The sequence below is a fragment of the Coffea arabica genome, chromosome 11e (genome assembly GCF_036785885.1).
Source record: "Coffea arabica cultivar ET-39 chromosome 11e, Coffea Arabica ET-39 HiFi, whole genome shotgun sequence".
Classification (NCBI taxonomy): Eukaryota; Viridiplantae; Streptophyta; class Magnoliopsida; order Gentianales; family Rubiaceae; genus Coffea; species Coffea arabica.
Genome location: NC_092331.1, coordinates 41,592,236 through 41,604,043, shown reverse-complemented (window position 1 = coordinate 41,604,043; position 11,808 = coordinate 41,592,236). Strand labels below are relative to the sequence as shown.

Below are 11,808 nucleotides of genomic sequence, written 5' to 3'. Positions count from 1 at the left end.
GTTGACCCGAAATCGACCGGTTTTCTTTTCGGGTTCATCGGGTCCAACCCGATTCTGACCCGAATTCCCGAAACCTCAACCCAAACCCATTAATTTCGTGTTAGGTTCGTGTCGTGTCGAAAATTGCCACCCCTAGTTGCGGTGATACATTTGCGCCGACAAATTTGAGCGACGATCCGGGCTTTGATCGAGCCGTACCGTTCCTGATTTGTCTCGCGCCTTCAGATCCTCCTTCACGCTTCGACAAGAAGCAAAATATTAAGCAATCGTTCCGACGGAGCTAAATTACTACAGGATAAAGAACGAATAGGAAATTTGGATTTCGAAACAAAAAAGAGAGGGGTGCAACACGAGGACTTCCCAGGGGGTCACCCATCCTAGTACTACTCTCGCCCAAGCACGCTTAACTTCGGAGTTCTGATGGGATCCGGTGCATTAGTGCTGGTATGATCGCACCCGCCATGTTCCTTTCGCGTTATTCTTTTAAACTACCCCGTCCTGCGAAGCAGTGTGGCTTTTCTAGACCGAAATTCATTTTAAGCGTCAATTCAAGCATTTTCCTCTTATCCTTTTATTTATTTACTTTATATATTTTTTTGTTATTGATTTGCACCCTGTTTTTTTCCCTCATCCCGCAACTCTAAATTATCATGAAATCAATCCTTCACGCTTGCAGTTAGGGGTGGCAATTCGGGTCCAAATCAGGTTGGCGGGTCGGGTTCGGGTCAACAGACCCGCCAGAAAATCTGTTGACCCGAACCCCGACCCGCCAACCCGTGACGGGTCAGGTATGCTGACCCGGACCCGAAAATTTCAGGTTTACGGGGCGGCGGGTCGACCCGAAATGACCCGAAACTTAATTTTAATTTATTAATTTATCACTGTAATTTCTAATAAAATCAATTTCTCACAAAACTAATTACATAATCAAGTAATAAAAATTTAAATAAATGATTCCAAATCAAATCTAAAATAAATTAAACACCGTAAAAGTGTTTTATCCCAAGCAAAATATAAAATAAATTAAAACAATACAAAAGTGAAAAATAATATAATATATTATTTGTCCAAGTATAATAATTTCAACTTCACACAAATTAAATAAATTCGTTTAGGATTAAGTAATTAATGCCTTTGAAAAAAAGAATAACTTAGTTTAGTTAGATAAAATTATTTTTATGTTTATTAAATTATTTTTAATTCGTAAACGGGTCATATCGGGTCATATCAGGTCACCACGGGTTGACCCGAAATCGACCGGTTTTCTTTTCGGGTTCATCGGGTCCAACCCGATTCTGACCCGAATTCCCGAAACCTCAACCCAAACCCATTAATTTCGTGTTAGGTTCGTGTCGTGTCGAAAATTGCCACCCCTAGTTGCGGTGATACATTTGCGCCGACAAATTTGAGCGACGATCCGGGCTTTGATCGAGCCGTACCGTTCCTGATTTGTCTCGCGCCTTCAGATCCTCCTTCACGCTTCGACAAGAAGCAAAATATTAAGCAATCGTTCCGACGGAGCTAAATTACTACAGGATAAAGAACGAATAGGAAATTTGGATTTCGAAACAAAAAAGAGAGGGGTGCAACACGAGGACTTCCCAGGGGGTCACCCATCCTAGTACTACTCTCGCCCAAGCACGCTTAACTTCGGAGTTCTGATGGGATCCGGTGCATTAGTGCTGGTATGATCGCACCCGCCATGTTCCTTTCGCGTTATTCTTTTAAACTACCCCGTCCTGCGAAGCAGTGTGGCTTTTCTAGACCGAAATTCATTTTAAGCGTCAATTCAAGCATTTTCCTCTTATCCTTTTATTTATTTACTTTATATATTTTTTTGTTATTGATTTGCACCCTGTTTTTTTCCCTCATCCCGCAACTCTAAATTATCATGAAATCAATCCTTCACGCTTGCAGTTAGGGGTGGCAATTCGGGTCCAAATCAGGTTGGCGGGTCGGGTTCGGGTCAACAGACCCGCCAGAAAATCTGTTGACCCGAACCCCGACCCGCCAACCCGTGACGGGTCAGGTATGCTGACCCGGACCCGAAAATTTCAGGTTTACGGGGCGGCGGGTCGACCCGAAATGACCCGAAACTTAATTTTAATTTATTAATTTATCACTGTAATTTCTAATAAAATCAATTTCTCACAAAACTAATTACATAATCAAGTAATAAAAATTTAAATAAATGATTCCAAATCAAATCTAAAATAAATTAAACACCGTAAAAGTGTTTTATCCCAAGCAAAATATAAAATAAATTAAAACAATACAAAAGTGAAAAATAATATAATATATTATTTGTCCAAGTATAATAATTTCAACTTCACACAAATTAAATAAATTCGTTTAGGATTAAGTAATTAATGCCTTTGAAAAAAAGAATAACTTAGTTTAGTTAGATAAAATTATTTTTATGTTTATTAAATTATTTTTAATTCGTAAACGGGTCATATCGGGTCATATCAGGTCACCACGGGTTGACCCGAAATCGACCGGTTTTCTTTTCGGGTTCATCGGGTCCAACCCGATTCTGACCCGAATTCCCGAAACCTCAACCCAAACCCATTAATTTCGTGTTAGGTTCGTGTCGTGTCGAAAATTGCCACCCCTAGTTGCGGTGATACATTTGCGCCGACAAATTTGAGCGACGATCCGGGCTTTGATCGAGCCGTACCGTTCCTGATTTGTCTCGCGCCTTCAGATCCTCCTTCACGCTTCGACAAGAAGCAAAATATTAAGCAATCGTTCCGACGGAGCTAAATTACTACAGGATAAAGAACGAATAGGAAATTTGGATTTCGAAACAAAAAAGAGAGGGGTGCAACACGAGGACTTCCCAGGGGGTCACCCATCCTAGTACTACTCTCGCCCAAGCACGCTTAACTTCGGAGTTCTGATGGGATCCGGTGCATTAGTGCTGGTATGATCGCACCCGCCATGTTCCTTTCGCGTTATTCTTTTAAACTACCCCGTCCTGCGAAGCAGTGTGGCTTTTCTAGACCGAAATTCATTTTAAGCGTCAATTCAAGCATTTTCCTCTTATCCTTTTATTTATTTACTTTATATATTTTTTTGTTATTGATTTGCACCCTGTTTTTTTCCCTCATCCCGCAACTCTAAATTATCATGAAATCAATCCTTCACGCTTGCAGTTAGGGGTGGCAATTCGGGTCCAAATCAGGTTGGCGGGTCGGGTTCGGGTCAACAGACCCGCCAGAAAATCTGTTGACCCGAACCCCGACCCGCCAACCCGTGACGGGTCAGGTATGCTGACCCGGACCCGAAAATTTCAGGTTTACGGGGCGGCGGGTCGACCCGAAATGACCCGAAACTTAATTTTAATTTATTAATTTATCACTGTAATTTCTAATAAAATCAATTTCTCACAAAACTAATTACATAATCAAGTAATAAAAATTTAAATAAATGATTCCAAATCAAATCTAAAATAAATTAAACACCGTAAAAGTGTTTTATCCCAAGCAAAATATAAAATAAATTAAAACAATACAAAAGTGAAAAATAATATAATATATTATTTGTCCAAGTATAATAATTTCAACTTCACACAAATTAAATAAATTCGTTTAGGATTAAGTAATTAATGCCTTTGAAAAAAAGAATAACTTAGTTTAGTTAGATAAAATTATTTTTATGTTTATTAAATTATTTTTAATTCGTAAACGGGTCATATCGGGTCATATCAGGTCACCACGGGTTGACCCGAAATCGACCGGTTTTCTTTTCGGGTTCATCGGGTCCAACCCGATTCTGACCCGAATTCCCGAAACCTCAACCCAAACCCATTAATTTCGTGTTAGGTTCGTGTCGTGTCGAAAATTGCCACCCCTAGTTGCGGTGATACATTTGCGCCGACAAATTTGAGCGACGATCCGGGCTTTGATCGAGCCGTACCGTTCCTGATTTGTCTCGCGCCTTCAGATCCTCCTTCACGCTTCGACAAGAAGCAAAATATTAAGCAATCGTTCCGACGGAGCTAAATTACTACAGGATAAAGAACGAATAGGAAATTTGGATTTCGAAACAAAAAAGAGAGGGGTGCAACACGAGGACTTCCCAGGGGGTCACCCATCCTAGTACTACTCTCGCCCAAGCACGCTTAACTTCGGAGTTCTGATGGGATCCGGTGCATTAGTGCTGGTATGATCGCACCCGCCATGTTCCTTTCGCGTTATTCTTTTAAACTACCCCGTCCTGCGAAGCAGTGTGGCTTTTCTAGACCGAAATTCATTTTAAGCGTCAATTCAAGCATTTTCCTCTTATCCTTTTATTTATTTACTTTATATTTTTTTTTGTTATTGATTTGCACCCTGTTTTTTTCCCTCATCCCGCAACTCTAAATTATCATGAAATCAATCCTTCACGCTTGCAGTTAGGGGTGGCAATTCGGGTCCAAATCAGGTTGGCGGGTCGGGTTCGGGTCAACAGACCCGCCAGAAAATCTGTTGACCCGAACCCCGACCCGCCAACCCGTGACGGGTCAGGTATGCTGACCCGGACCCGAAAATTTCAGGTTTACGGGGCGGCGGGTCGACCCGAAATGACCCGAAACTTAATTTTAATTTATTAATTTATCACTGTAATTTCTAATAAAATCAATTTCTCACAAAACTAATTACATAATCAAGTAATAAAAATTTAAATAAATGATTCCAAATCAAATCTAAAATAAATTAAACACCGTAAAAGTGTTTTATCCCAAGCAAAATATAAAATAAATTAAAACAATACAAAAGTGAAAAATAATATAATATATTATTTGTCCAAGTATAATAATTTCAACTTCACACAAATTAAATAAATTCGTTTAGGATTAAGTAATTAATGCCTTTGAAAAAAAGAATAACTTAGTTTAGTTAGATAAAATTATTTTTATGTTTATTAAATTATTTTTAATTCGTAAACGGGTCATATCGGGTCATATCAGGTCACCACGGGTTGACCCGAAATCGACCGGTTTTCTTTTCGGGTTCATCGGGTCCAACCCGATTCTGACCCGAATTCCCGAAACCTCAACCCAAACCCATTAATTTCGTGTTAGGTTCGTGTCGTGTCGAAAATTGCCACCCCTAGTTGCGGTGATACATTTGCGCCGACAAATTTGAGCGACGATCCGGGCTTTGATCGAGCCGTACCGTTCCTGATTTGTCTCGCGCCTTCAGATCCTCCTTCACGCTTCGACAAGAAGCAAAATATTAAGCAATCGTTCCGACGGAGCTAAATTACTACAGGATAAAGAACGAATAGGAAATTTGGATTTCGAAACAAAAAAGAGAGGGGTGCAACACGAGGACTTCCCAGGGGGTCACCCATCCTAGTACTACTCTCGCCCAAGCACGCTTAACTTCGGAGTTCTGATGGGATCCGGTGCATTAGTGCTGGTATGATCGCACCCGCCATGTTCCTTTCGCGTTATTCTTTTAAACTACCCCGTCCTGCGAAGCAGTGTGGCTTTTCTAGACCGAAATTCATTTTAAGCGTCAATTCAAGCATTTTCCTCTTATCCTTTTATTTATTTACTTTATATTTTTTTTTGTTATTGATTTGCACCCTGTTTTTTTCCCTCATCCCGCAACTCTAAATTATCATGAAATCAATCCTTCACGCTTGCAGTTAGGGGTGGCAATTCGGGTCCAAATCAGGTTGGCGGGTCGGGTTCGGGTCAACAGACCCGCCAGAAAATCTGTTGACCCGAACCCCGACCCGCCAACCCGTGACGGGTCAGGTATGCTGACCCGGACCCGAAAATTTCAGGTTTACGGGGCGGCGGGTCGACCCGAAATGACCCGAAACTTAATTTTAATTTATTAATTTATCACTGTAATTTCTAATAAAATCAATTTCTCACAAAACTAATTACATAATCAAGTAATAAAAATTTAAATAAATGATTCCAAATCAAATCTAAAATAAATTAAACACCGTAAAAGTGTTTTATCCCAAGCAAAATATAAAATAAATTAAAACAATACAAAAGTGAAAAATAATATAATATATTATTTGTCCAAGTATAATAATTTCAACTTCACACAAATTAAATAAATTCGTTTAGGATTAAGTAATTAATGCCTTTGAAAAAAAGAATAACTTAGTTTAGTTAGATAAAATTATTTTTATGTTTATTAAATTATTTTTAATTCGTAAACGGGTCATATCGGGTCATATCAGGTCACCACGGGTTGACCCGAAATCGACCGGTTTTCTTTTCGGGTTCATCGGGTCCAACCCGATTCTGACCCGAATTCCCGAAACCTCAACCCAAACCCATTAATTTCGTGTTAGGTTCGTGTCGTGTCGAAAATTGCCACCCCTAGTTGCGGTGATACATTTGCGCCGACAAATTTGAGCGACGATCCGGGCTTTGATCGAGCCGTACCGTTCCTGATTTGTCTCGCGCCTTCAGATCCTCCTTCACGCTTCGACAAGAAGCAAAATATTAAGCAATCGTTCCGACGGAGCTAAATTACTACAGGATAAAGAACGAATAGGAAATTTGGATTTCGAAACAAAAAAGAGAGGGGTGCAACACGAGGACTTCCCAGGGGGTCACCCATCCTAGTACTACTCTCGCCCAAGCACGCTTAACTTCGGAGTTCTGATGGGATCCGGTGCATTAGTGCTGGTATGATCGCACCCGCCATGTTCCTTTCGCGTTATTCTTTTAAACTACCCCGTCCTGCGAAGCAGTGTGGCTTTTCTAGACCGAAATTCATTTTAAGCGTCAATTCAAGCATTTTCCTCTTATCCTTTTATTTATTTACTTTATATTTTTTTTTGTTATTGATTTGCACCCTGTTTTTTTCCCTCATCCCGCAACTCTAAATTATCATGAAATCAATCCTTCACGCTTGCAGTTAGGGGTGGCAATTCGGGTCCAAATCAGGTTGGCGGGTCGGGTTCGGGTCAACAGACCCGCCAGAAAATCTGTTGACCCGAACCCCGACCCGCCAACCCGTGACGGGTCAGGTATGCTGACCCGAACCCGAAAATTTCAGGTTTACGGGGCGGCGGGTCGACCCGAAATGACCCGAAACTTAATTTTAATTTATTAATTTATCACTGTAATTTCTAATAAAATCAATTTCTCACAAAACTAATTACATAATCAAGTAATAAAAATTTAAATAAATGATTCCAAATCAAATCTAAAATAAATTAAACACCGTAAAAGTGTTTTATCCCAAGCAAAATATAAAATAAATTAAAACAATACAAAAGTGAAAAATAATATAATATATTATTTGTCCAAGTATAATAATTTCAACTTCACACAAATTAAATAAATTCGTTTAGGATTAAGTAATTAATGCCTTTGAAAAAAAGAATAACTTAGTTTAGTTAGATAAAATTATTTTTATGTTTATTAAATTATTTTTAATTCGTAAACGGGTCATATCGGGTCATATCAGGTCACCACGGGTTGACCCGAAATCGACCGGTTTTCTTTTCGGGTTCATCGGGTCCAACCCGATTCTGACCCGAATTCCCGAAACCTCAACCCAAACCCATTAATTTCGTGTTAGGTTCGTGTCGTGTCGAAAATTGCCACCCCTAGTTGCGGTGATACATTTGCGCCGACAAATTTGAGCGACGATCCGGGCTTTGATCGAGCCGTACCGTTCCTGATTTGTCTCGCGCCTTCAGATCCTCCTTCACGCTTCGACAAGAAGCAAAATATTAAGCAATCGTTCCGACGGAGCTAAATTACTACAGGATAAAGAACGAATAGGAAATTTGGATTTCGAAACAAAAAAGAGAGGGGTGCAACACGAGGACTTCCCAGGGGGTCACCCATCCTAGTACTACTCTCGCCCAAGCACGCTTAACTTCGGAGTTCTGATGGGATCCGGTGCATTAGTGCTGGTATGATCGCACCCGCCATGTTCCTTTCGCGTTATTCTTTTAAACTACCCCGTCCTGCGAAGCAGTGTGGCTTTTCTAGACCGAAATTCATTTTAAGCGTCAATTCAAGCATTTTCCTCTTATCCTTTTATTTATTTACTTTATATTTTTTTTTGTTATTGATTTGCACCCTGTTTTTTTCCCTCATCCCGCAACTCTAAATTATCATGAAATCAATCCTTCACGCTTGCAGTTAGGGGTGGCAATTCGGGTCCAAATCAGGTTGGCGGGTCGGGTTCGGGTCAACAGACCCGCCAGAAAATCTGTTGACCCGAACCCCGACCCGCCAACCCGTGACGGGTCAGGTATGCTGACCCGAACCCGAAAATTTCAGGTTTACGGGGCGGCGGGTCGACCCGAAATGACCCGAAACTTAATTTTAATTTATTAATTTATCACTGTAATTTCTAATAAAATCAATTTCTCACAAAACTAATTACATAATCAAGTAATAAAAATTTAAATAAATGATTCCAAATCAAATCTAAAATAAATTAAACACCGTAAAAGTGTTTTATCCCAAGCAAAATATAAAATAAATTAAAACAATACAAAAGTGAAAAATAATATAATATATTATTTGTCCAAGTATAATAATTTCAACTTCACACAAATTAAATAAATTCGTTTAGGATTAAGTAATTAATGCCTTTGAAAAAAAGAATAACTTAGTTTAGTTAGATAAAATTATTTTTATGTTTATTAAATTATTTTTAATTCGTAAACGGGTCATATCGGGTCATATCAGGTCACCACGGGTTGACCCGAAATCGACCGGTTTTCTTTTCGGGTTCATCGGGTCCAACCCGATTCTGACCCGAATTCCCGAAACCTCAACCCAAACCCATTAATTTCGTGTTAGGTTCGTGTCGTGTCGAAAATTGCCACCCCTAGTTGCGGTGATACATTTGCGCCGACAAATTTGAGCGACGATCCGGGCTTTGATCGAGCCGTACCGTTCCTGATTTGTCTCGCGCCTTCAGATCCTCCTTCACGCTTCGACAAGAAGCAAAATATTAAGCAATCGTTCCGACGGAGCTAAATTACTACAGGATAAAGAACGAATAGGAAATTTGGATTTCGAAACAAAAAAGAGAGGGGTGCAACACGAGGACTTCCCAGGGGGTCACCCATCCTAGTACTACTCTCGCCCAAGCACGCTTAACTTCGGAGTTCTGATGGGATCCGGTGCATTAGTGCTGGTATGATCGCACCCGCCATGTTCCTTTCGCGTTATTCTTTTAAACTACCCCGTCCTGCGAAGCAGTGTGGCTTTTCTAGACCGAAATTCATTTTAAGCGTCAATTCAAGCATTTTCCTCTTATCCTTTTATTTATTTACTTTATATATTTTTTTGTTATTGATTTGCACCCTGTTTTTTTCCCTCATCCCGCAACTCTAAATTATCATGAAATCAATCCTTCACGCTTGCAGTTAGGGGTGGCAATTCGGGTCCAAATCAGGTTGGCGGGTCGGGTTCGGGTCAACAGACCCGCCAGAAAATCTGTTGACCCGAACCCCGACCCGCCAACCCGTGACGGGTCAGGTATGCTGACCCGAACCCGAAAATTTCAGGTTTACGGGGCGGCGGGTCGACCCGAAATGACCCGAAACTTAATTTTAATTTATTAATTTATCACTGTAATTTCTAATAAAATCAATTTCTCACAAAACTAATTACATAATCAAGTAATAAAAATTTAAATAAATGATTCCAAATCAAATCTAAAATAAATTAAACACCGTAAAAGTGTTTTATCCCAAGCAAAATATAAAATAAATTAAAACAATACAAAAGTGAAAAATAATATAATATATTATTTGTCCAAGTATAATAATTTCAACTTCACACAAATTAAATAAATTCGTTTAGGATTAAGTAATTAATGCCTTTGAAAAAAAGAATAACTTAGTTTAGTTAGATAAAATTATTTTTATGTTTATTAAATTATTTTTAATTCGTAAACGGGTCATATCGGGTCATATCAGGTCACCACGGGTTGACCCGAAATCGACCGGTTTTCTTTTCGGGTTCATCGGGTCCAACCCGATTCTGACCCGAATTCCCGAAACCTCAACCCAAACCCATTAATTTCGTGTTAGGTTCGTGTCGTGTCGAAAATTGCCACCCCTAGTTGCGGTGATACATTTGCGCCGACAAATTTGAGCGACGATCCGGGCTTTGATCGAGCCGTACCGTTCCTGATTTGTCTCGCGCCTTCAGATCCTCCTTCACGCTTCGACAAGAAGCAAAATATTAAGCAATCGTTCCGACGGAGCTAAATTACTACAGGATAAAGAACGAATAGGAAATTTGGATTTCGAAACAAAAAAGAGAGGGGTGCAACACGAGGACTTCCCAGGGGGTCACCCATCCTAGTACTACTCTCGCCCAAGCACGCTTAACTTCGGAGTTCTGATGGGATCCGGTGCATTAGTGCTGGTATGATCGCACCCGCCATGTTCCTTTCGCGTTATTCTTTTAAACTACCCCGTCCTGCGAAGCAGTGTGGCTTTTCTAGACCGAAATTCATTTTAAGCGTCAATTCAAGCATTTTCCTCTTATCCTTTTATTTATTTACTTTATATATTTTTTTGTTATTGATTTGCACCATGTTTTTTTCCCTCATCCCGCAACTCTAAATTATCATGAAATCAATCCTTCACGCTTGCAGTTAGGGGTGGCAATTCGGGTCCAAATCAGGTTGGCGGGTCGGGTTCGGGTCAACAGACCCGCCAGAAAATCTGTTGACCCGAACCCCGACCCGCCAACCCGTGACGGGTCAGGTATGCTGACCCGAACCCGAAAATTTCAGGTTTACGGGGCGGCGGGTCGACCCGAAATGACCCGAAACTTAATTTTAATTTATTAATTTATCACTGTAATTTCTAATAAAATCAATTTCTCACAAAACTAATTACATAATCAAGTAATAAAAATTTAAATAAATGATTCCAAATCAAATCTAAAATAAATTAAACACCGTAAAAGTGTTTTATCCCAAGCAAAATATAAAATAAATTAAAACAATACAAAAGTGAAAAATAATATAATATATTATTTGTCCAAGTATAATAATTTCAACTTCACACAAATTAAATAAATTCGTTTAGGATTAAGTAATTAATGCCTTTGAAAAAAAGAATAACTTAGTTTAGTTAGATAAAATTATTTTTATGTTTATTAAATTATTTTTAATTCGTAAACGGGTCATATCGGGTCATATCAGGTCACCACGGGTTGACCCGAAATCGACCGGTTTTCTTTTCGGGTTCATCGGGTCCAACCCGATTCTGACCCGAATTCCCGAAACCTCAACCCAAACCCATTAATTTCGTGTTAGGTTCGTGTCGTGTCGAAAATTGCCACCCCTAGTTGCGGTGATACATTTGCGCCGACAAATTTGAGCGACGATCCGGGCTTTGATCGAGCCGTACCGTTCCTGATTTGTCTCGCGCCTTCAGATCCTCCTTCACGCTTCGACAAGAAGCAAAATATTAAGCAATCGTTCCGACGGAGCTAAATTACTACAGGATAAAGAACGAATAGGAAATTTGGATTTCGAAACAAAAAAGAGAGGGGTGCAACACGAGGACTTCCCAGGGGGTCACCCATCCTAGTACTACTCTCGCCCAAGCACGCTTAACTTCGGAGTTCTGATGGGATCCGGTGCATTAGTGCTGGTATGATCGCACCCGCCATGTTCCTTTCGCGTTCTTCTTTTAAACTACCCCGTCCTGCGAAGCAGTGTGGCTTTTCTAGACCGAAATTCATTTTAAGCGTCAATTCAAGCATTTTCCTCTTATCCTTTTATTTATTTACTTTATATATTTTTTTGTTATTGATTTGCACCCTGTTTTTTTCCCTCATCCCGCAAC

The 11,808-nt window shown here is 39.9% G+C and overlaps 10 non-coding genes across 10 annotated transcripts; all 10 read right to left on the bottom strand.

The window, feature by feature from the left end:
• Positions 1-339: 339 nt before the first annotated feature.
• On the bottom strand, positions 340-458 carry LOC140029180 (5S ribosomal RNA). Its single transcript, XR_011833084.1, has one exon. It is a non-coding gene; the product is annotated as a 5S ribosomal RNA (ribosomal RNA).
• A 1,122-nt stretch (positions 459-1,580) lies between these two features.
• LOC140029179 (5S ribosomal RNA) lies at positions 1,581-1,699 on the bottom strand. The gene has a single exon (XR_011833083.1). It is a non-coding gene; the product is annotated as a 5S ribosomal RNA (ribosomal RNA).
• Positions 1,700-2,821: 1,122 nt separating this feature from the next.
• LOC140029178 (5S ribosomal RNA) lies at positions 2,822-2,940 on the bottom strand. The gene has a single exon (XR_011833082.1). It is a non-coding gene; the product is annotated as a 5S ribosomal RNA (ribosomal RNA).
• A 1,122-nt stretch (positions 2,941-4,062) lies between these two features.
• On the bottom strand, positions 4,063-4,181 carry LOC140029177 (5S ribosomal RNA). The gene has a single exon (XR_011833081.1). It is a non-coding gene; the product is annotated as a 5S ribosomal RNA (ribosomal RNA).
• A 1,122-nt stretch (positions 4,182-5,303) lies between these two features.
• LOC140029176 (5S ribosomal RNA) lies at positions 5,304-5,422 on the bottom strand. The gene has a single exon (XR_011833080.1). It is a non-coding gene; the product is annotated as a 5S ribosomal RNA (ribosomal RNA).
• A 1,122-nt stretch (positions 5,423-6,544) lies between these two features.
• LOC140029174 (5S ribosomal RNA) lies at positions 6,545-6,663 on the bottom strand. The gene has a single exon (XR_011833078.1). It is a non-coding gene; the product is annotated as a 5S ribosomal RNA (ribosomal RNA).
• A 1,122-nt stretch (positions 6,664-7,785) lies between these two features.
• On the bottom strand, positions 7,786-7,904 carry LOC140029173 (5S ribosomal RNA). The gene has a single exon (XR_011833077.1). It is a non-coding gene; the product is annotated as a 5S ribosomal RNA (ribosomal RNA).
• Positions 7,905-9,026: 1,122 nt separating this feature from the next.
• Positions 9,027-9,145, bottom strand: LOC140029172 (5S ribosomal RNA). The gene has a single exon (XR_011833076.1). It is a non-coding gene; the product is annotated as a 5S ribosomal RNA (ribosomal RNA).
• A 1,122-nt stretch (positions 9,146-10,267) lies between these two features.
• LOC140029171 (5S ribosomal RNA) lies at positions 10,268-10,386 on the bottom strand. Its single transcript, XR_011833075.1, has one exon. It is a non-coding gene; the product is annotated as a 5S ribosomal RNA (ribosomal RNA).
• A 1,122-nt stretch (positions 10,387-11,508) lies between these two features.
• Positions 11,509-11,627, bottom strand: LOC140029170 (5S ribosomal RNA). The gene has a single exon (XR_011833074.1). It is a non-coding gene; the product is annotated as a 5S ribosomal RNA (ribosomal RNA).
• Positions 11,628-11,808: the final 181 nt, after the last annotated feature.